Source organism: Panthera tigris, chromosome C2 (assembly GCF_018350195.1).
Source record: "Panthera tigris isolate Pti1 chromosome C2, P.tigris_Pti1_mat1.1, whole genome shotgun sequence".
NCBI lineage: Eukaryota > Metazoa > Chordata > Mammalia > Carnivora > Felidae > Panthera > Panthera tigris.
The window spans coordinates 113,166,160-113,190,662 of record NC_056668.1 but is presented as its reverse complement, the minus strand read 5'-3'; the positions used below and the strand labels follow the sequence as shown (position 1 = coordinate 113,190,662).

General features: G+C 41.7%; 1 long non-coding RNA gene across 2 annotated transcripts; it reads right to left on the bottom strand.

Moving 5' to 3' along the window:
- Positions 1 to 22,571, bottom strand: LOC102963854. 2 transcript variants are annotated; one of them, XR_006207429.1, is made up of 5 exons: positions 22,402 to 22,571; positions 22,026 to 22,157; positions 16,491 to 16,567; positions 1,297 to 1,430; positions 1 to 321 (listed from the first exon to the last, which is right to left on the bottom strand). It is a non-coding gene; the product is annotated as an uncharacterized LOC102963854 (long non-coding RNA). The 2 variants fall into 2 exon arrangements; XR_445601.3 differs by lacking the exon at positions 1 to 321 and adding an exon at positions 791 to 956 and having other exon boundaries at positions 22,402 to 22,569.
- Between the last annotated feature and the right edge of the window lie 1,932 nt (positions 22,572 to 24,503).

Here is a 24,503-nt window from a genome sequence, read left to right as displayed (position 1 = left end):
GAGACCTGAAGGAGAAGGGGTACAGGGGAAAACTAAGAGGGAGGACAGCAGGAAGGCCAGTCCAGAGGGCAAGGTGAGCTTTTCACGCCTAATCACTCCTGCACTCACATTCGCACACGCCAATTCTATTCTCCTTCTTTAAGAGTTTCCTTCAGTAAGCTTCTTGGACCTTTGTGAAAAACAGATCTGGAAGTGGGCTTCTGTTATTTGTCCACAGTGTTTCAGAGGTACCTGGACATGCCTGAATTTTCCTGGAAACACAGCCTGAGCTGTCTTTGGGACCTCAGCCACAATGGAATTGGTTGGCAGAGAAACATTGCCCTAGGGAAGACAGGAAGGGAAGGCAATCTTTTACAGCCAAGTGTTTTACAGCAAGGAAATAGCAAGTTCCTATTGATTACGGGCCCATAGGGGCCAGTCCCCCCACCAGAATGAAGAAAATAAACTCTGGTGATGTGTGTATTGTTTAGCATTTCTATATTAGTAAAGCCTTTTCCTTAGGGAATAAGTTTGCCACATGAATCAATGCCAATCCAACCAGGAGAATGTGGAAGAAATAAAAGAATATATAATGCATTTTCTTCCACTAGAAATCCACTTTTGTTTTGCTCACAGGGTAGAGGTAGAATTTGCAATGCTTTGGGGCGAAAAGTAGGGGGTGAGGGGTGAGCTCATTTGTTGACAAGAAACAATTTGGAGAAAACATTGGGCCACCTGTGGGCAGAATGTATTTAAAAACCAAAGGTTGGCCCAGCAGTGGAGATCTCACTGCTGCTGCTCCAGGTGTGTGTGAGCTCTTGGTCAATTTACTAATAGCCTCCTCCGCCCAGTGCTGGGGAAGAAATGTCGCGTTCCATTTACTCCCGCTGTTTGTAGCATCTGGGATGCTGCGCCATCACCCTGCCAGTATATTTCTCCCTTCCTTTGTTGCTGTAGCAGGCCTTGCAAAAGATTTACTTTGCAGATAAAAAAAAAAAGAAGAAGAAGAAGCATTAAGTGGTCAAAAATCACTAAGTTGAGGGGTTATAAAGTGTTTTTGCTCCAATTGAGAGAGCAAATATAAAGAGAATTGTGCAAGAATATTTAAGAGGGCTGCTCAGGTATGGTGATGTCACATGAAATGTGATCGGGCCAACTCTTTGGTTTGGGTAACAAGAGAAGGCAAGATCATTCTGAGTCCTAGTAAATCCCCTTGAGAAGTGGCTGCCAATGTGTCCCAGGACTAAAAGAAATCCTATGACTGTTTGTGGAAGGAATTCTCGGGGTACAGGCTGCAGTCAGATTCTGTTTTCCTACCTTGATGATCTGGTGTGTGGTCAGTGGAAGGACTTGACATTGGTGGCTCTGTGTGCTAATGACTTGCACAGGGGAAAATGGACATCAGCTGGACTTTTCACGTGTCACAGAGGAGAGCCTTCCTCCCTGGTTGCCTATACAAAAATTAATTTAAGCTGGAAATAAAGGCTTTAATTGCGTGCTTAGGCTTTACAACCAGATGTTATCAGGACACAGTGCATTAGCAAAAAAAAAAAAATCACATTAAAATGTAAATGATTGACATGTACTTCTAAATTAAAAGGAGGCCATGGAAGCGGGGAGTAGCAAAGCAGAAATATAATCTATTGAGAGCTCTGGGTAGATGGGTGTAGGGCTGTTGGGGTGTGGGATGATTATTTCTGAATAGCATGAATGACAGGGAGTTCTGGGTCAGCAGAGGGAGTGAGAGCAGAGCTTTTCAGGATATATTGGAGGTCTGTTGAGTTTACCTGATTGCTATTTCCCCTTTGTCTTATAATGGTATGTTCGTTTCCTTTGGGGCACTATGCTTCTCGTACTCCGTATGGTCCCGGAAGGATTAAACTCTCCTCAGACCTTCCCCACCTCCCTTATGTGACCAGTCAGAGGTGTCAATCCTTCAGGGCACTGGTCTTCCCTGTGATGTGATGTGTAGACATCAAGAGACAGAGGGAGGGAAGGAGGAAGGGGGGGGGGCAGAGAGAGAAAGAGAAGGTTCTATTTTTCTCTGAGGTTTCTAGTTCTAGGCATTGTGTGAGGCTGGAGCTGCCGGAGGCAATTTCCCACAGCAGTCTGGGAGAAAGTGCAGGTAAAAGAAAGCCATCACAGAGAAGAAAATAGAGCCAAGAGGTAGAGAGAGAAACAGTTCTGATGGCATCACTAAAGGTGCTAGATCCAACCATACCTGAAGGCAGACACTTCTAGTTACCCTTTTGGCTTGAGAAAGTTTGAGTTGGATTTTTGTCATTTGCAACCAAATACATAGGGAATTAGACACTAGGAGAAGCCAAGGGATTTTAATAAGGGAGATACAAACTCTGGGTTTTGACTCAAGGTTCTCCACTACAAAGAAAAAACAAAATCTTTTGTGTTTCTTTGAACATGACTTTGCTTTGGGATACATACATGTAGGTTTTGGCTATACCTGAGAGAAAGTTATTTAATCATTTTGTTTCCTCTTTTGTAATGTAAGTAGTAATAATATATATAAATAGTAGTGCCCCCTCAGGTAGGTTAATACATGCAGAACCCTTAGGATGATGCCTGGCACATAGAAAGTGCTCAGTACATGTATACATACTTGCCTCTCATTCTCTCCTTGAACCTCCCTTCTCTCTTCCTTCCCCTCACTCCCCAACCTCAAGTCTCCATCAAAAGGTAGAAGAACTATTCTGGTAAAGGCGGATCTTAGAGTTTAGAAGGAATTGAGCTGATAAAGGCAGAAGCCTCTGTAGTGAATGTGGATAGAAGAGTCTGACGAGAATACACATTCATTTAGAAAGTTTTCTGTCACACGTGGACTAAACACAAATGATTCTTTTCTTTTCTTCTTCTTTTTTTTTTAATACTAGCCCTCTGTGTCTTCTTGGCCAGTGAAAATTCAATGCCTGGGTGTGTTTCCTGGTATAAAAAAAATTTTTTTAAAGTTATTTATTTATTTTGAGAGGAGGGGAGGTGCAGGGTGAGGGGGGTGGGGAAGGAGAGAATCCCAAGCAGGATCTACCATCAGCACAGAACCTGATGTGGGGCTCGAACTCATGAACTGTGAAATCATGACCTGAGCTGAAATCATGAGTCAGAGGCTCTACCAACTGCTCCCCGTCATATAAAATTTTAAAGACAATTTGCAAGGCTGTAGAGAACTTACTCAACTGATTTCCCTGTGTTAATAACTTGGAATAGTGAACCAAATGATCTTAACATGATACACAGTATTAGGTAACACAAAGAAATCGTAGGTATTTAGGTTGGCGATACATACCTGTTATACCAACTGCTTTATTATTCTTACACAAAATAATGCTATGGTCAAAGACAGAGGCAATTTACCATGAAATTAATGTAGCTTAAACCTCGAGGAACTTTTTGTGCATAGCCCCTCCCTAGGCCCTGGAGAAATGTAAACCACGTGTTCTCATATTCATATATATTTTTAAGATTTGAAAAAGTAAAATATTTTTACATTCTTTTTAAAAAGAGAGACCCCAATATTACATAAGCTACCAGCCTCATAAAGCCTGTACCCATTCCTTGTCACCGCTTGACTCTTATAATAGATTTCCTAATGTGTTTTTTTTTTAAAAAAAACAATCAACCCAAACTTAGAAATAAGACCAAGAAAAATAATCAACCCAAACGTGGAAACAGGACCAATAAGTCTATAGTAGAAATAAGACCCACACAGCCTTTTGATGGCATACGGGGGCATTGCTTCACAAACCTACCAATGAGTATTAAATTGTCTAGAAAAATGTGTCTTCGTTTGACTCCTTTTGTCACTAATGTTTAATGGTCCCAAACTTTGTGAAATTACATGTTAACTTGTAGATTTTTTTTTTTTTGTCTAGTAGAGATGCAAATGATTTCTGTCTGGCAGAAAAGATAACCTTAAAAATTATGGTTTTATAACCAGTTTTGTATCTAATCTAGCAATCTCTTTTTTTTTTTTATTGCCTGTAAGCACCCAATTCCAATGCTCTCTGCACCAGCTTTACTGTCTTAGTAGTTTTCTCATTAATGATTTAAATAAAACATTTGACATTTGTTCACGCGATATTTGTACAACTTTTTGAAATTTGTACTGTGACAGTACGTAAGTTCTCCAAAGAAGATTCTTCTGTCCATAATTCACTATGACACGTACAAGTACATGTCACACTCTGTATGTTCCCTTAGTTTGGGGTCAGCCTTCTAACTTGGCATTCACTCTCAGCACAAAATCTGAGAATCTCTTTCATTTTATGGCACAGAGATCCAACTTGAGGGCATGCATGTAACCTTTCTGAGCCTCAGTTTTCTCAGCTATAAAATGTGGATTGCCGTTGGGGCACCTGGCTGGCTCAGCCGGTAGAGCATGCGACTCTTGATCTCAGGGCTGTGAGTTCGAGCCTCACATTGGGTGTAGAGATTACTTAAAAATAAAATCGTAAAATGAAGGTTGCTGTTAAGATTACATAAGATGAGCTCTCTATGGTCCAGCACATCACATTATGTAGTAATCCTCAGTAAATGTCAGTATCTTTCTTATCGTAGCCAGTACCATTCTAGGTACCCAAGGCAGCCCCAGATCTCCCCGGAACCCGGAGTGAAAGTCAAAAACATTAGAAGTACAATGGTCCTTCCCTGGCAAGTAAACAGTTTTAGCAAAAAGCAATCAGAGCAGAGAGCCCTTCTCCTTCTCTGATTGTGGCTTATGTGGCTCTGTCAGCCCAAGAATCACCCAGAAGCAAAGGATAAGTTCCCTCCCAAGTGGTCCCATCCTGAACTTAACATGGTTCCTCCACAGCGTCTTAGTCAGCTTGGGCTTCCATAACAAAATATCATAGACTCGGTGGCTGAAACAACAGAAAATGACTCTCTCATAGTTCTGGAGGTAGGAAGTCCAAGACTGGAATGTCAGCATGCTCATGTTCTAGGGAGACCTCCCTTCCTGGCCTTCCAACAGCCACCACCTAACTATGTGTTCACATAGCCTTTCCTTAGTCCATCTCTCTCTTCCTCCTCATCTTATTGAATCTTATAAAGCCACCAATCCTATTGGTTTAGGACTGCACCCTTATGACTTCATTTAATTTAATTACCTCCTAAAAGCTCTTTCTCCAAATATAGTCACAGTGGTGATTAGGGCTTCAACTATGAATCTAGGGAGGGAGCACACTTTAGTCCATAGCAGACAGGTTAAGACCTCATCCACGAATGCAACTTTTCACCAACTGATTAGGTCCATCTCAATAAAGTATTGCCTGTCTTTCTGTCTTCTCAATTTTCAATCTTGGAAGCAAAAGAAGATGTTTTCAGTTTATTTCTCTAATTCTTTCAGAAAATCCCCACCCTACTTCCAGAACCTGGCAACATAGTAAAAATGATTTACATGCTCTATATTCTTGGACAAATTCCATGGAATGAAGGATGTATAGGTCGGGGGGGAGGGGGATGGGATGAAACTGTATAGCTGGAATGTCCAGAGTGGAATATTGTTTTAGTCATACCTGTGGCCTCTGGCAGAGGGATTCTCTGTCCAAGACACTAGCATCCTGGACCATCATTTACTCCATTACCTTTGTGATACTCCCCAACCTCCCCCCACTTATGAGTTAGCACCTTTAATTGTCAGACTCTATTACTATTTCTGGCTCTCTAAAGAACATGTTTTAGCTTCTTCTATCTTTAGAGACACCCACAGGTCTCATTCCTCCTTCATTTATTAACTCTTCTAAAAAGTGATTGCCAAGGAAGTCATTGAAATGTTTTCAGAAGAGGAGCAACAGGATTAGATTTGTCTTAAGAAGAGCACCCGAGGCTTTCAGGAATTTTGCTTTCGGTCAATATGGAGGAACCAGGACCAGATTTATCCTCCTGCCTTAAGCCACTAGAAAACCAAACAAAATACATGAAACAGCAGTTCTCAGATGTACAACAGGCAGTGCAGGATTGCGATCTGTAATAGAAGGGAAAGAGATGAGGTGATCCCTGTGGCAGTCCCAGCTCATTGTCTACAGGGTATTTCTAGGCTGCAACATAGGAAGGAGGAATCCAATACAGTTCAACAATCTCACTGAATTGAGGAGACAGAGATCAGAATTGGGGGCAAGTCAAGGCAGCTAGAATTTTCTGAGTGTTATACTAGAAAGGAGAGGGAGAGAGGGAAGGGAGAAGAGGGAAGGAGGGAGAGAGAGAAAGGAGAGGAATGCCCTCAAATGTTTGGCCGATTATATATCTACACATGTATCAGAGCTTCTGGAAACTGGCAGAACAATTACTAGAGCTGGAATTGCTTATATTTCGGCAAGCCAGAGTAGAAAGACCTTCTAATACTGAGTATAATCCTCAGAATGGTATTATCTTAGTAGTAGAGCTAAATTAGCCATATGCTAAAGAATGCTATGAACTCACTTCAACAGAGCAGGAGAGACAAGCTCAAAAGGATCCAAATGGTTCCTAGTACCTTATGTGTGCCCCAGAATAAAATCCAACACTATTCAAAGGAATATAACAAAATGCGGCACGTAATCTTCATGGTGTCTGGCATCCAGTTAAGACACGAAATATTATCAGGAGTAAAGAGGGACATTATATAACACTAAGCCAAGCTACAATAATCCTCAATGTGCAGAGGGCTTCAAAATGCATGAAGTAAAACTGATGGAACTGAAATGAGAGAGACAAATCCACAATTACAGCTGGAATCTTCAGCATCTCTCTCTCAGTAAATAACAGAACAAGTAGACAGAAAATCAGAAAGAATATCATAAAACCTGTACATAAATATTTATAGTTACATGATGGTGGCAAAAAGTAGAACAACTCTGATATCCATCAGCTGATGACTGGGTTTTACCACAAAATGCAATACAGTTGATAAAGTCACCATGAACGTTAAATTAGCATTTACCATTGAACATTGAACCATTACATCTAGAGGGAATACAGAGGTAGGTTCTCATGAGTCTTTAGTCACAATATTTTTGCCAACTGATCAGTTCACAAATCTTCTTTTATGTTCGGTTCTGCTTAGAGACACCTTATTTGTTTAAAGACACCAGATTCGTTAATGTTGAACTCACCACCAGCAGCACCACAGCTCGTGTCTGAACAGAGCTAACCTAACAAATGCATTTTCTCTATCCTCTATCAAGCACATAGCCTTCTTGTGCTTAGGAATGCTTCAGCATTTATCTTGGGGGACCATTTTCAACAGCAAAATCATCCAAAAAGAATGAAATCTTGCCATTTGCGACGTGAATGGAACCAAAGTTTATTATGCTGAGCGAAATAAGTCAGCCAAAGAAAGACAAATACCATATGATTTCATTCATATGGGGAATTTAAGAAACAAAACAGAGGAACATGGGGGGATGGGAAGAAAAAATAAGATAAAAACAGGGAGGCAAACCATAAGAGACTCTTAACTGTAGAGAACAAACTAAGGGTTGTTGGAGGGAAAGTGGGTGTAGGGATGGGCTAGATGGGTGATGGGCATTAAGGAGGGCACTTGAGATGAGCACTGGGTGTTATATGTAAGTGATGAATCACTAAATTCTACTCCTGAAACCAATACTACATTGTATGCTAACTAACTTGAATTTAAATAAATCTTGGAAGAAAAAAAAGCAAAATCATCAACAAAAAGCACACAACCCCCCCCCCCCCAAACACGGCACTAAATAGACTCAAAAAAGAACACTTGTTGGTACTAAGAGAACTGAATCAAGAAGCCTGAGCATCATCTTGTTTGACTGCAGCTGGAAACATGTGCATAGGGTGACTCCAATGTTTTGCAACTCTTTGCATGTCACAAATGACCACAAAAATGCTGTGAATTATGGTTTTGGGGTTACAAATAAATTTTTGAGGGTAGGCGAATTAGCAAATGTAGAATCTGAGGTGCGCCTGTGTGGCTCAGTCGGTTAAGCCTCCAACTCTTGATTTTGGCTCTAGTCATGATCCCAGGGTTATGGGATCGAGTCCCACATCAGGCTCCACACTGAGTGTGGAAACAGCTTGGGATTCTTTCCCTCTCCCTCTCTCTCTGCCCCTCCGCAGTTCTCTCTCTCTCAAAAGAAATGAATAAAATAAACATTAAAAAAATGTAGACTCTGAATAATTAGGATTGACTATACATCATACAGTGGAATATTATTGGGCTATCAAAAAATGAGGTTCCAATACTAAACATGAATGAAACCTGAAAACATTATGCTAAGTGAAAGAAACTGGACACAAAAGGCCACATATTGTATGATTTCACTTGTATAAATGTCCAGAATAGGCAAAATGATAGAGGCAGAAAGTAGATTAGTGGTTGCCAGGGGTTGGGAAATGGCAAATGGGAAGTGACACTATTTGGAGCATGGGGTCTCTTTTGGGGTGATTAAAATATTCTGGAATTAAATAGTTGTGATTTTGTATAGCTTTGTGAATGTATTAATGAACACTGAATTATATACATGAAGAGTGAATTTTGCGGTATTAAATTATATTTCAATTAAAAAATAAAATAAATTAAAAAATATGTAGAAGGTCTGGAAACACTATCAACAAATTATACCTTATTAATTTATAAAGCATTTCACACAACAGCAGAATATACTTTCTTATCAAGTATACATGGAATATTCACTAATATAAATAATATTCTGGGCCATAAAACAAACCTTAACAAATTAAAAAGTATTGAAATCATACAAAGTATGTTCTCTGTCCATAACTGAATTAAACTAAAACTCAATACCGGAAAGATATCCTGAAAATCACTAAGTATTTGGAAATTAAACAGTACAGAGTGAAATACCTCACCAATCAAAGAGAAAATCACAAGGTAAATTACAAAATAGTTTTAATCAAATGAAAATGAAAACAAAGCATATCAGCTAAAGTAGTGGTTAGAGGAAATTTTATAGAATTAGACTGATATTAGGAAAGAAGTAATGCCTCTGAGCTTTCACTTTAAGAAATTTGGGGCATCTAGGTGGCCCAGTTGGTTAAGCAGCTGACTCTTGATTTTGGCTCAGGTCATGATCTCATGGTTCTTGGGTTTGAGCCCCACATCGGTTCTGCTCTCACAGTGCGGAGCCTGCTTTGGAGGCTCTGTCTCCCTCTCTCTGCCCCTCCTCTCCCAAAAATAAATAAATGTTAAAAAAATTTAAGAAAAAAAGAAACTAGAAAAAGAAGAGTACATTAAACCCAAAGTAAGCAGAAAGAAGAAAATATTTATAAGAAAAGCAGAAATTAATGAAATTTAAAATGGAAAAACAATAGAGAAAATCACTGAAACAACAAAAAAACCAGTTCTTTGGAAAAAATCAATAAAATTGACTAACTTCTAGCAAGATTGACATGAAAAAAAAAGAGAGAAGAAACAAATTACAAATATCAAGAATGAAACAGAAGATATCATTACAGATCCTGCAGACAACAAAAGGATAATAAGGATAATATATTTATACAATAATATATATTATATATATTTATGTAATAATAATATATACTATATATATATTTTTAAATATTTATTTTGAGAGAGAGAGAGAATGAGCAGGGGAGGGGCAAAGAGAGGGAGAGAGAGAATCCCAAGCAGGCTCTGCACTGTTAGCTCAGAACCCAATGTGGGGCTGGAACTCACAAGCTGTGAGATCATGACCTGAGCCGAAATCAAGAGTCAGATGCTTAACTGACTGAGCCACCCAGGCACCCTTCAATCTCATCACTTCTATTCAGTGTTGTACTAGAGGTCCTAGCTAGTGTAGTAAGGCAAGAAAAAGAAACAGCATGCATATATATTGGAAAGAAAAAAAAACAAACATATTCTTAGGTATCATGATTATCCACATAAAAAATATCAAAGAATCTACGAAAAAACTGCTTTTCTTTTCTGAAAAGTATTTACTTTTCTGAAAAGTAATTTAGCGACTTTGCAAGATACAATGTCAACATGAAAAAATAAATTCCATTTCCATATGCTATAAATAAGTAGAAATTGAAATAAAAATAACATTTGCCTTAGCATCAAAAATCGTGAAACACTAGGTATAAATCTAACAAAATATTGGAAGATCTGTATAAAGGAATGAACAACTGATATACACAACAATATGGATGCATTTTAAAAGCATTATGCTAAGTGAAAAAAGCTGTAAGCAAAAGATTATATGCAATATGGTTCCATTTATATGAAATTCTAGAACTGTAGTAACAGAAAGCACATCAGTGGTTGCCAGGGTCCAAGTATAGAAGGAAGACATTACCTACAAAGAAGTGCAAGGGAGCTTTTTGGTGTTATGGAAAGTTCTATCTTGATTGTGGTGGTGTTTATATAACTGGATACATTTATCAGAACACAGAAGCATACACATAAAATTGGTGAAGTATATGCAAAATATACCTCAATAAAGTTGATTTTAAAATAGACAGAAAGTCGTCAGATTGCCACAGAGGATGGATTGATGAGGGTAATCAAGACAAGAGGCATAGATGTTAATTATTCAGTCACAAAAGCTAGAATTTTGAAAAAGAAAGTTGATTGACAAATAAGGGGAAAGCACAAGAAGACCAAAAAAGGAAAATACGAAAGCACAGAAACAGATGAGCTTCCGGAACACAGATTTTGTGTGCTAAGATAATTTAAAGACGAGCCACGGATTGGCATGACAGACACAGCCACCTGGGTGCACTGGCTCTCGTTCCTTTCTCTGCCCCACTCTGGTCTCCCTTGAATGCTGTGCGAAGCTGCTCAGGCTAATTCCAAGGTAGGCTCATGTTAGTACCATTGTTTCAGTTTGCCGGTTGCATTTTTAGGGCTCCTAAGGGGGAATTTGGTTCTGAGCTACTTTCTGAAGCTGGAAAGGCCAGGGGTCAAGTGGCCTCTGTGGCCACTTGTTTACTCTTTTGGTTGATGAGCACTTATTATTTCCACTGAGCTCTTAGCTAGTAGCCACTTCCTGTCTTCACATGATCCCACTCCTGTAGGGGTGTCCTGTGCAATACTTGGGACTTATATGTACTATTTTTTTTGAAATTTAACTTCAGTTGGGTATCCTGTCCCCCTAGGATTCCACCTAGGATTACCCTTCCAGGTAATCCTGGCTTTTTTCCAGGTAATTCCTGAGACTATGTTTTCCCTCAGTCTTATCATTCAGGGTTTACAGTGACAATATGTTTACACATCCAGGAACAAAAACAGACTCATGGCCAACAACCTGGAAGAGGAATATTGTCCTCTCAAGATTCAGGCTAGTCTGAAAAATGGGGTTATCTTTTCTCTAAATAGCTGTGCCCTCCACACAGGTAATCAAAACCTGCCACAATGAATCTCCTTACCTACAGGAGAAATATTTCTCTTTGCATGTTTAAGGAAAAATAAAAATTAAATTCTTGCCTTAGACTAGTAGCAAGAAGTTAAAGATGTGATCAATCCTGGGCTGACTGGGTGGCTCAGTCAGTTGAGTGTCTGATTTCAGCTGAAGTCATGATCTCACGGTTCGTGAGTTCAAGCCCCGTGTTGGGCTCTGTGCTGACAGCTCAGAGCCTGGAGCCTGCTTCAGATTTTATGTCTCCCTCACTCTCTGCCCCTCCCCTGCTCACCTTTTGTCTCTCTCCCTCTCTCTCTCGAAAATAAACATTAAAAAAATTTTTTTTAGAAATGTGATCAATCCAATCAAAGACTGATTTGCTTCTTCTTCAACAATTCCTTTTACATATAATTTGCATACAAAGATCTTACTTGATCTGACTTTTTCCTAAGCGTGTCTGAGTCTAGCTTGAAGGCAATTTCATACCAAGAAAAACATACTGAATTGTAGCATCTGGTACAAGGACTAGGGATTCTTTATTGTCTGATCAGTGCCCTAAAATGTCTTCATGAATCAGATAATATTTTAAACCTCAAGTACCATCAACTTCATTATTTGAAATCTGTGATCTTATATTTGCCATGTATTTTAAACTCTCATTAATGATGAAAATGAGGCTGTCAATTAAGCTAAATGACATGACTGGGGTTACAGTAAGTCAACTGTTACAGAGTGCTGGAGTCAGGAGTTCTTGCTTCAGTGGGTGATGAGAAATCTATGTCTCTCTCTCTCTCTCTCTCTCTCTTCTTTTCTGGTTCCCCATTTCTCTCAACATCCCCAAAACCCTAAATTAGAAACATAAATTGAACATATTTATGACTTAAATATTTAGTAATTGGCTATGACTATTCATAGGTTAATTTTTCACAAAAACTATAATCCATGGACCAAAAACACATGGGTGAATCTTGCCTATAAGTATCATTCTTGTGCATTATAGAGTAGGCATATGTTAGATAGTCCTAAATGAGTACATGTGACTGATGAAGAGACCAATGTGTCTCACATTCTGTGTCCCTTTGCCCCATTGCATCAGTGAGGCACAGAACCTCTTTGCCTCAACTAATTATAGCAGAGAAAAGGCTTTTAGTTTTCAAAAGTGCAAGGGCTCAGGGCATAGAGAAAACCTAGTGTGGGGTGCTAGGGTGGCTCAGGTCATGATCTCAAGGTTCATGAGTTTGAGCCCCACATTGGGCTCTCTGTTGTCAGTGCAGAGCCTGCTTCAGATCCTCTGCCCTCTCTCTGCCCCCTGCCCCCGATTCATGCTCTCTTTCTCTCAAAAATAATTAAACATTAAAAAAAACTAATGAGAAAGAATGAGTCTTCTTATCAACTCATCATTCCCCCAAAGATCCACAGGTGAGGGGAGAAGGAAAAGAAGAGAATTGGAGGGGAGGCAAAGGGAAGTTAACTGAACTCTGGTGTGGCCTGAGAGGGGGTTTCCATGTACCGCTTCCTCCTCCATGCTGAGGTCCTGAGCGGAAGGTGAGGAGAAGTGTAAAAAAACAAAAAAACAAAAAACACAAAACAAAACAAAACAAAAAACAAATAAGATCCTAGAATCTGGTGAGCATCTATATACTCTCTTACACAATCCCTCCTCCCTGCAACCCATCCAAAGGCCAGGGAGGCAGCCAGAGCCAGGGTCCCCTGGAATACCTGAGTATATGATAGAGTTCTGGGTTCATGGTCCCAGGAGCCTCACAGACTTATCTGTGCCCTGGGCTACAAGGGGGGCCTGGAATGACCTCTGAGAGAGTTCAACCTCGGCAGTCTTGAAGCCTCCCTGCATTGACAATGGATGACCAGACAGGAATGAGGATGCCTCATTCATTGGATGGGTATTCATTATTGGGTGGATAATGACCCAGATCAGATGCCTACTCTCACTCAGACAAGCACTCAGTTCTTCCCCAGCAACTTAGACAGATGGAAGGAAAAAACCCTTCTTGATTGAGATTGTTTCCATTTAAGACATACTAACATTGGTTATTAGGAGACTAAATGAAGTTATATATTTTAGAGCACTAAATTTATGGTCTGAAATACATGTCTATTACAGATAGAAGATAGATCGATGACAGATAAATAGATAAATGATAGATATAGAGTGTAATATTTTATATATTTAAATTATGTGCATTCTCTCTCTATATAGCTTAGAAATTTGCTGGGGAAGTAGATAATTAGGGGAGTGGGCTTTTCTTTTCTATCTATGATGAAGGCTCAAGAGGGTGAGCAGGAAATTATCACATTGGTTCCAATAAAGAAAATGAAAAGAAAATGCACATGTGAGTGTGCGTGCATTTATGCATGTGTGTGTGTGCACATGTGTGTGTGTACCGAGTAGAATAGTGTAGTGTAGGATGGATAGATAGATGGATAGATAGACAGACATCTTGAGCTACCACCTCTCTGCCTAGAACAGGTCTTACAATGATGGAAAAAAGCCAGACTACTCCTAAAGCTTCCATATGAACCTAAACAATACATCTCCTAGGGTCTCCAATCTACTTTGCCAGCCTTAACTGTGCAGTTTATCTTGTGGCCTCTTGCTGTCATAGTGGATGGTCAGAATTCCTGCTGTAACTCCAGGATGAGACCACGCTTTCTGAAACAATTAGATGGTGAGGAGGAAACACTGGCTGAGTTTGGCTCAGCAAGTCTTTTTCTCCATTAATGACAAAGCATGAATAAATCAAAGACCATTTCTGAAAGTTTGTAGACAAAGCACAGACCTTGGGCTTTCATTTTGAGGATGAAGAAAATGTAATACATTTATTTATTAAATAGCGAGAGGGAAAAAACGTTTCTGGTTCTCTTAGGAACCACTTAAACCAAGAAACAGGTAGATCTGTGCATAGCAACCTGACTAGATATTTTAATTATGAGAGACAAAATGGTGATGTGGCTGAAAGTATGAACCCTGGAGTCAGGTGGCCTGGGTTTGAATCCCAGCTCTGCCTCAGGTGGCTTTTGTATCTCAGTTTTCATATTTGTAAAGGGGGTTTACAATAGTAGCTCCCTCATGGGATTGCAGTGAAGATTAAATGAGTAATCTGTAAAGAATCTAGATTAGTAAGCACTATGTTATTGTACTGTTATTTGTTTTAAAATATTACTGTGTGGAGAGAGACCACCTGCTTACTCTGTACCACTTAGGCAGAATTGGGAATAGTTCAAAAAGCGATATAAGAGCTTCAGATGAGAAATAATGAAGAATTTGGGAACTTTTTGTTGTTGTTTTTTAAGTTTTGGAATAGTTCGCCAAAGAAGTTACAAAGGCTTGAAAAACAGATGCCCTTAAAAGCAGGATAATAGGGGGTGCATGGATGGCTCAGTTGGTTAAGCATCCAACTCTTGATTTTAGCTCAGGTCATGATCTCACGGTTCATGAGATTGAGCACTATGAGTATAGAGCTTGCTTGGAATTCTCTCTCTCCCTCTCTGCCCCTCTCCCTGCTGTGCCCCTCTGCCTCTCTCTCAAAATAAATAAATAAATTTTCAAAAGAGCAGGAGAGTTACTCATTGGACCAGGATATTTTTAGTGTAAATCTGTTGTACTAGGATGACCTCATGGTGAGTGCTAACCTTCTTGATCTGGATGGCTTGGAATTTCATTTAGTTGTAAGTTTCTTCAGACCCTAAATCAGCTATGTCACTGGTGATGATGGTGGATGGTTTGTCATTTCTTAAATGCACTTTAACCCTGGTGGTGGACCAACTGCATGTTAAATACCTAGCGAAGAGACTGGAACTAGAATACAGTCAGAGTTGTTTTAATATTCCAGAGGATGAAGATTTACAAAGAGCATTTTGACTATTTAGGATGGTTTTCCATGTGAGTTAATGCTATTGAACAGAATAGTACGTTTTTGGGGCACCTGGGTGGCTCAGTCGGTTAAGCATCTGACTTTGGCTCAGGTCATGATCTCACTTCTCATGGGTTTGGCCCTGTGTCAGGCTCTGTGCTGGTGGCTCAGAGCCTGGGGCCTGCTTCGGATTCTGTCTCCATCTCTCTGCCCCTCCCCTGCTTGCACTGTGTCGGTGTCTCTGTCTCTGTCTCTCTCTCAAATATAAAATAAAACATTAAAAAAAATTTTTTTTTTTTAATAAAAAAGAATAGAAAGTTTTCCTAAACCCAGTTGTGTGACTTGATACATGCTCCTCAGTTGTTTGAGAAAAAGGTCAAGAAGACACAGGACAGAAAGATTAAAATAAAAATTTTAAACTAGGTTCCTGGGTGGCTCAGTCGGTTGAGTGTCTGACTTCAGCTCATGATCTCTCAGTTTGTAGCCTCCAGCCTCACATCAGGCTCTCTGCTGTCAACAGAGCCCACTTGAAATCCTCTCTCCCCCTTTCTCTCTGCCCCTCCCCTGCTCATGCACGCATCATGACCAGTCTGTGGTCAGCTAATCTTTTGGCCACAACTAATTCTAAGGATGATCCTAGGTAAGTGTTCTATTTCGTGGGGTCTGGTACGTTTTATAGGTAACTCTTTCCTGAAGATCAAGACACTTACAATCAAACCAGGCAATCTGTAAGAATTCTATTCGACTCCAATGTTGTCATCATAGGAAGAGTAATATGGCGTTCGATCTATATTCTGTTCAAATCATAGAGTCGACTCATGTCAACATCAAGGTCAGTCCCTTCCCCCATGTTATACACAGCCAAACTGAGGCTAGAAGCATTTACTTACGAGATTTATCCCAAGTGAAATTGGTGGCAGAGTTGAGGTAGGAACCCAGAACCCTTGCATTGCCACCCGCCCCCCACCCCCCACCTCCCGCCCCACCTCATCTCACACCTCTCTCCTTCTTCCTCATGACACTCCAGGAACAGCAGTCTTCATTCTGTCCTCCTAACAGGGCCTCGGTATACTTGGATTTCCTCTACCTTTCTCCTCATGTATTCCTGCGATTCCTCCCTCTGTCAGGTGTCACTTCAGTTTCCATCTTTTTAGAGAGGCCTTCCCCAAAAATCCGCCAGTTACTATCTATCAAATCACCTTGCTTACTTCCCTTCCCAGCACTTGACTATTGAAATTATCTTCTTTATTATTTCTTTTTCTATTGTTGTCTCCCTGCCATTCACAGGTAACCACCAGGAGAGCTGGGGCCATACCTGTCTTGTTCCTTGCTGTATTTCCTGCTTCTAGGATCGTGTCTGGGACAGTGTAGGGGCTCCACGAACACTGCTGACTGCAAAAAGGAAGAAAAAACTTTTAAAAGAGCCATTCTGTTTATCTGGATCTTTTGATTACACTGTGTTGCAACTTTTAATTAATGTAGCATAATAATATTTATTGAGGACATGCTATATTTTCCAAAAGCTCTGTTAGGCCTTTTTGAAACCTTTGCAATAACCCTGGGTGGTAGGTATAATTATCCTTGTTTTATTGATGCAAAAGCTGAAACTCAGAGAATTTAAGTGGCTCAACAAGTTGCAAAGCCCCATTCAAACCCATGCTGGTCTGATGTGAAAGTAATCATACCTAAGACTTGCAGCATGCTTTATTTATTATATCTGTTCCCTAGTGTTCAATATCAGGGCTGTATCAGTAAATAACGATTACAGAACACTTCCCAGATTGTGAGAGCTCAGAGCAGGGTTTAATTTCACATTAATAATGGAGTAGTCAAAAGTACAAAGATGCTTATAATTACATTGATCTTTGAATGTTCAAGTAAGCTTTGGCTTCCTCATTTGTTTAGGTTTTGATTTGTTTGTTGTGTCTGCTAGGGCTCAGGAGAGGAAAGGAGAAATAGCCTCAGTGAGGAGAGAGCTTTTGCTTGGGCCTGAGAGACCAGGAGGAGGTAATGAGAAGTTTTGTTCTCTGTTCTGACTGCTAATTACTGAGCCCTCACCTCCCCTACCTGTAATGTGGAGATTTGTGGAAAGGTTGCCTAACAGGTTGGGAGAGAATTGAATGTTGCTTTGGGCTGGCAGAATTTTTTTTTTTTTTTTTTTTTTTTTTTTTTTTTTTTGACTCTTCTCAAGGCCAACATAACTTTCTGCCTTGATTCTTACATCCTGGCCATTATTAGAGAAGGGAGGTGGTAAAGAGGAAGGTCAAACAGTTGTTCTCTTCAGTTCAAGGATGTTTCTAGTCCCCCCAAAGGGCACCAGGTGGAGAAGATTCAGGAATATTATCAGTGTTCCAGTCAGCTGCCTCTAATCCTGGCCATGGTCACAGGCATCAGGTGGCAACTGTCAGGCCTACACGTGACCTCTGGTGGGCAGGCAACATCCCCCACATGCCTTCTCCCTCATGACACTCTCTCTACCCTTCTGCCCCACCTCCTCAGTCCTTTACAATATGTTACCACCATTCCCTTCCTGCTAGCCTACGTCCGGAAGGGCATATGCTAAGAATCTCCTCCCCAGCCTAGAGTTCTATTGCAAGAACGTGCTTGCATGACTGGAGCTTCAGAAAGTGTCGTGTCCACCCCATTTGTTTTCATCCAAATATCCCCTTTGGAAAAACCCAGAATTGATGTTCACCTATAGTAACACAGGTGTAAAAAAGATACCCAAGGACTCAATGCAAAGGAAGGAAAATTCAGTTTTAGGGCCCTCTAAAGTCTAGACCATCCTTTGTGCTACGGAGAAGGACGGAGGGGAACAGATGGTGAGCCGGTCTTCTACTCTGTGAACTTCTGGGACGGACGCACCCAGAGCAATGAGTTGCAGTGAGAAAGACAAAGCTGAATTTTTGAAATATGTTAATAATATTATCATCCAAGTCGCCCTAATTTACTGTTTTTCAGAGAATGCCAGAAAGCTAGTCCTGCAAGAGACAGGTCTCTAAACTTTTTTGCTCTCCTACTTCCTAAGAGGCAAAGGTCAAGAGAGGAAAGAGGACTACCTGTGCATCAAATGTTAAATGAGAGGGGTGAAATATTTTTCTTTACCAGGTTACCTAGCAAGCTTAGGATGGAAACATGGGAGAAGAAAGTAGAGTGTGAAAAAGCAGTTAAACATGGCTTTTAGGAGGAAAAACAAGGGAAGAAGCTAGGAAGGAAAGCAGGATTGGAGTTCACCTGAGAGGAGCAAGGTAGGATTAGAATAGATAGGAGGTGGGTTTAGGGAATTTCTGCTGCCAGAATCCTGGGGTGCCACTGTACCTGGGGAGGCTGCATTTGTTTCCAAAGTCAAGGGATGGACACAGGGTCATCCAGGAAAGAACTCATATATGCTAACTGAGGTTTTCCAGAGATCAGGGCCGGGAAGGATAGGCAGATTTCCAGGTAGGTACACAGGGCACCTGCGTGTTGGATGACAGAGTCGTCTTGCAGCTCACAGAAGCAGCGCAGGTGCAGTGAGCTGTTCCCAGGATTGACTGGGTCATTACCAAGGTCAAAGGAAGACTTAGCTGTGGGCGTGTGGGGCTGAGCTCTGATGTGGCTGAGGTGTGAAGTCTGGGTGCAGTGGTGTGCAGAAGGCTAGGGTGCACCACACTGGTGTGGGCAGGGGGCCCCAAGGGGCCAGCAAAGGTTCATGAGTCCAGATGCCTGAAAGGAAGGAAGAATGTCCACATGAGACCCCAGGAGAGCTTGAATAGGAAGGCAGATCTTTGCCAACGAGTTTCAGGGGCTCATTCCTGTCCTAACTTGGTTGCGGCTAATATCTGAATGGGTCGCCTAGAGAGAAATGCAAACAGCTGACTTTACGGAGAAGCCCTTAGTGGAAATGCAGAGATCATGTTTATCATTAGTGTTGCCCTTGGTCAAGGGTTAGAGCTACAAGCAAGGCAGCTAACCGGAAGGGACCAAAGGAAGGATGGTTGGAATAGACCGGGATGGGTTACGTTTAGGCTAACTTATCAAAGTAACTGAGGCTGGGGACCCATCACTCACCTGACTGTTCTCTTTCACTGTACTAAAATGGCTGGCTCTGACACCATGTTTAAGGGGAAAGCTCTTTAGGAGAAGAGGAGAGAATTAGACAGATGTTCCCATCAAAACTAAGTTCCAGTCCAGTGGGGTAGGCAGTTGAGGCACTGGTCTGGGATCAGTAACCCACACTGCATCTAGAAGAGACAGAAATTTAGAAGCCAAAGTGTCTGTCAGGAGGGCCAAAGGAGGGGTTCCACCTTGAAGGTCATGGCAAGGCAAAGGTCAAGAGCTCAGATGTTTAGTCAGAATAACACTCCTGATCAGCCTTGTTGTATTTAACAAGGAGGTGGTCTCAAGGTGGGGAAGGAATTGGGTCTACCTATGGTTTGGGTGGAGTTTACTCTTTCCCCACAATAGGAGTTGGTCCTGGCTGACTTAATCCAGTGATTGGTTCTGGGGCGCATAACCCAGTCTGAGACAATAAGAAATAAGATGTTTGCTAAGCTTTCTATGAAAGAAATCTTTTCCTTTCCTGTTTAATAAGACTTTTTTTTTACCCCAGGCAGTAGAGTGTGATTGAATATGTGAAATGTATAGTTGTTGTAGCCATGGGGTGGAAGGTGTGGGGCCAGGTGGGCTATAGGCCTGTCACGTGGAGCCTGAGGATGGCCCCCATGTTGTGGCAAAACGGAGGTGAGGACTTTAGTAGCCTTGTCTGAATGGCTGTATCAAAACTGACCTGAAACATCAACTGCCACTGGATTTCAGATACATGAATGAATACATTTACTATTTCAGCCAATTTGAATGGGATTTTGCTTTTATTTTTTCAACTTAGTCTTAACTGATGCATTAAGGAAGGGTGAGGGAGCAAAGCCTAAAGGAGCCGTTATGATGGCTTACAAAGTCCTCTCATTCAGGAATCAAGCCTTCTGGAAAATAAATCCTCCTGGCGCCTCTTGGGATGGTGATTTGGAAGATTACTTGAAAGCAGTCCTGTGGGTGGGGGCTTCCCTTTGGAAGCAGCAGCCCCTACCACAAACTGAACAAAGGTGTACAAGGCCAGCAATGATGTTCAGGAGGTGAATAGTGAAAATGTCATCACTTTGTGTTTGATTTGCTTGTTGGGCTTTCCTAAAATGGTGGGAGAGAGGTCAGAATTTCTTGCACTCTGCTAAATATTTTGCTGAATTCATCTGTGAGGCTGAAGAAACAAAATTGGCCCTTTCAGATTGTTCTCTAACTTTCAAGAAAGCAACACAGCCCCAAATACCACAAGCTGGCCCAGTGTGGGTGGTGCCAGGAGAAGCCGCAGAAGTGTTCCTGGTTAAAGCCCTCCCCGAGCCCTTCCCTCATGTGATCTTTCCAGAAGGAATGTGTTCCTGAGACCAGGTTCCACCCTGCAGCCTCAGCCTCCTGGACCACATCCTGAGACTCTATTCCGAAGCATTTTTTGGTTGGGGCTCAAGAAGCACTGGTCCCAGTAAAAAGTCACCTGCAAAGGAAACTGGCACGAATAGTCAGTCACTTTCAGTGGCCTGATGCCAGAGAGCCAGGAGAGCTCCCCAGCACTGCCATTCCTCTCCCGCTGACTTGTATTTTCTCCAGTGTTCCGAAGCAAATGCTGAGTCATGTGTGAGCATGAACCCTGAATTATCAGCCATCCCTCAGTATGAACTAAGTCATCTGACCCTGTCCTGAGAGCAAGTTTGGGCTTCTGGAGAAGGGAGAGAGCAGTTATCCAAGTGGCTTCAGAAGGAGCCCCGGAGGAGAGAACTGATGGAGGAGAGAACAGACGGAGGAGAGAACTGACAGAGGACAGAACTGATGGTTCTGGAGTGGAAGCCTCATGCTGGGCCTCTTAATGGCTCTTCATCCAAGTCGCCCTAATTTACTGTTTTTCAGAGAATGCCGGAAAGCTAGTCCTGCCAGAGACAGGTCTCTAAACTTTTTTGCTCTCCTACTTCCTAAGAGAATTCTGAAACATCAAGATTTTCCATCGTCAATATAGAGGCTTTTTTAAATTAATAGTAGAAAATATAAAACACTTGAATTCAGGTGAGGATCAATACAATTGACAAATATTTTATAATATGACTTGCTAAAACAAATTTTAACTGCTTATTGAATAAAGAGAATCAAATCTAGGGGCATCTGGGTGGCTCAATCGGTTAAGCGTCCGACTCTTGATTTCAGCTCAGGTCATGATTCCAGGATCATGGAATCAAGCCCTGCATCGGGCTCCATGCTGAGATTGGAGCCTACTTAAGACTCTCTCTCTCTCTCTCTCTCTCTTTCTCTCTCTCTCTCTGTGTCTGTCTCCCCCTCTGCTCCACTTGCTCACACACGTGTTCTCTAAAAAAAAAAAAGAGAGAGAGAGAATCAAATCTGAAAGAAAAAAATGTAAAAATTTTCCCATGAGTTTTCTTTGATATATCTCAAAACATTTGGTGGTCTCAGAAAAACATTCCAGTTATAGACTAAAGAACATACGTTACAAATCGGTATCATTTCAGTTACTCTGAATTCCGAGCAGCTCAGCATGTCCCATTCATGCACAGCTTCAGGCTTAACAAAACTCTGGGTAAAATGGGACCCTAAGTGTTCCATGATTTAACATTCAAGGAGCAGGCAACCCAGAATACTTGGATCCCAGTGTAGGTCCTCATGGTAAGATTTGGGGTGAGTGAGAGGCCAGCCTCTCTTTTACCAAGGGGAACAGCCCACAGCATTGGGAAGGCAGTCTTATTCTCAGGTGGATCAGTTCTATGAAAGGAAACGTACGGAATTAAGATCTGGAAATTGATTCCTTTTAAATTACCTGTATCCCTTGAGAAGTCTTCATGTGCCCTCAGGTACGTGCATCCCAGCATCGGGGACACTCCATGACAACAGGTTTCCAGGGAAATGCAGCTGGATTTCCTTACTGGCTTCTTAAAGGCTCTGAGAGGGCCTGCAGTAAAGAAACACGTCCTTGTTAAACCTAGAGTTTTCTAAAAGTACTTTTTCATTTGTTTTTAACGCTTGTTAGCATTACCATAAAAACTTTTGGACTAGTGTTATTATTGGCATTCATTGGCATAACGAATTTGAAGTTGAGTCACTTGCTCTAGGCCAGGGGTCCACAAACTCTGTAAAGTCAGATGACAAATGTTTTCATCTCTGAAAGCCATTTGGTCTCTGTTGTAGGTACTCACCTCTGCTATTGTAATGCAAAAGCACCATAGACAATTCATCAATGAATTAGGGCAGCTGCAGGTTCTAAAAAAAGCCTGTATTTACAAAATCAGGCAGTGGGTTGGATTTGGCCTGCAGGCCTTGTATACTTTGATCACCTCTGCACCAGGCTGTGTATCTAAAGGGATTTGAAGCCAGGTCTGGTGACTTCACAATGTGGACCCTGTCCCCATGTCACTCTGAGGAGGTGTCACGGAGAACCCCATAAAAGGAGGCTGCAGCACAGGAGACAAACCTCATCCCCTTGGGCATTTGGCCAAGGGCTGGCCCCTTCCAGCTTAGCTGATTCTGGGGCCGATGTGGGCCTCTTCCTCAGTGTTCGAGTGTCTGCCATCACCTCACTCATCTTTAAGGATCGATCAATACGGACCTTGTGGCCCACAGAGAAAGTAGCCCCCATAGGCCTCAGTTGCCAAGTATAAAGTAAAGCACACAAGAACTCTTTTAGGGCAAACCAACACCTCTACTGTTCTGGGCTCAATCAGGTCCACCTGGAGTTCTTTCTCTTATTGTTGAATAAGCTTGACCTTGAGTCAAGGGCTTCTGAATATGCAAGTAATTGGATTGGTTGTTTCAATTTTAGTTCTTCAAGGCTTTCTGAATCCTGGAAAGTACTCATAAAACTGCCTGCTGCCAAGGTAAAGGCATCTACCTGGGAAAGGAAGGCCCTATGTGACCTGCCCTGATTTGAAGCCATACTCCCTTGTAGGACAACCCTCGGGAAGAGCCTAACGGGGTTCGTTTTGGGATAGAATCAAATGATGGCCATGATTTCTTGGGCAGAGATAGCTCCCTGAAAGTCATCTGGGCAGCTGCAAAATGCTGAGGCATGTCCACCAAGCCCTAATCACGGAGCCCCTTTGCAAAGGCCTCCATTACATTGTTAACCTCCCCAACAATAGAAGGAACTATTTTCATTTTTCTAAGAATGGTAGGCAGGGGTCACATCATGAAAGCCTAGAGATGGCATGCTAAGGAAGTCAGATTAGATACTGCTGGGAACTGCTAATGAAGGAGAGTGGCTTGCCCCAGTGTATCTATTAGAAGAGCCCCTCTGGGCAATAGGATGAGGAAGACTGGAGGGTTTCAGAAGGGTCCAGGAGAGAGATGAGGGGGCCTGATTTTAGGCTGTGACTCAGGGCAGCGGTGGGGGGACAGGGAGGGATGGAAAAGAGAGGGTGGCTTTAAATGAGAGGCTTCAGAGATAACTCACATGGCTATTTAAGTTGTAGGCTGAAGTAAACATATTGAAAATCAGCAAAGTGGATATGAGAGGAAAATGCTAAAAGCAAACAAGACTTTCCTTGGGAGGAGTGGAAAAGGACTGTGGATCATGACGAAATGCAGGCTTAAGCTAAGGAGCGAAGGCTTGGAGCGAGGAGGATGGGGACTACGGTCAGGAGGCTTTAGGCCCCACTCGCTCTTTGACATGGACAACTGAGGTCTGCTCAGTATTATGAAAGGTGCTGGGCAAATGCAACTCCAGCCTCCTCCTCTCTCTCCACGCATGTCATCACCCCGAGCCCTTCCTGTATAGAAATTCTAGAGCCATCCTTGCACTAAACATCCTATAAAATTCATGGTTTTTGCAACAGGCATGGTAGTCTTCCAAAGGAAGATCAGTGAGTCTGACCTCTTGCTTAAATATAAATGAAATAACCCTGCTTTATAATCATTACCACAACATGGAATAATATTTAGACGGGTCACCTCTTGAAACAGAAAAAAAAAAACCCAAAAAACAAGTGTCTTTTACAATGAAGAACAGTAACTACAAAGGAACAACACTACAGAGAAGCACTCCTAGCTTAGTTGTGACTGTTTCCAAAATAGCAGCTGAGGCAACCACCTTAAATATGGAAATCCCTGTGCAAAGGCAGGTGTCTGTTCTGCCGTCTCAGAGCCTGCCAGGACTCAGAGACCGTGTCATTGATCAGTGCCACCCACAATCAGGGGGCTGAGAACTTGGGGTAATTGTTGAAACTTTACCGATGGTCTCCAAGGCGTATCAGACGCTGGCAGAGAGCAGCAGGCACTACTCGCTGCTTTCTTTGAACTGTCT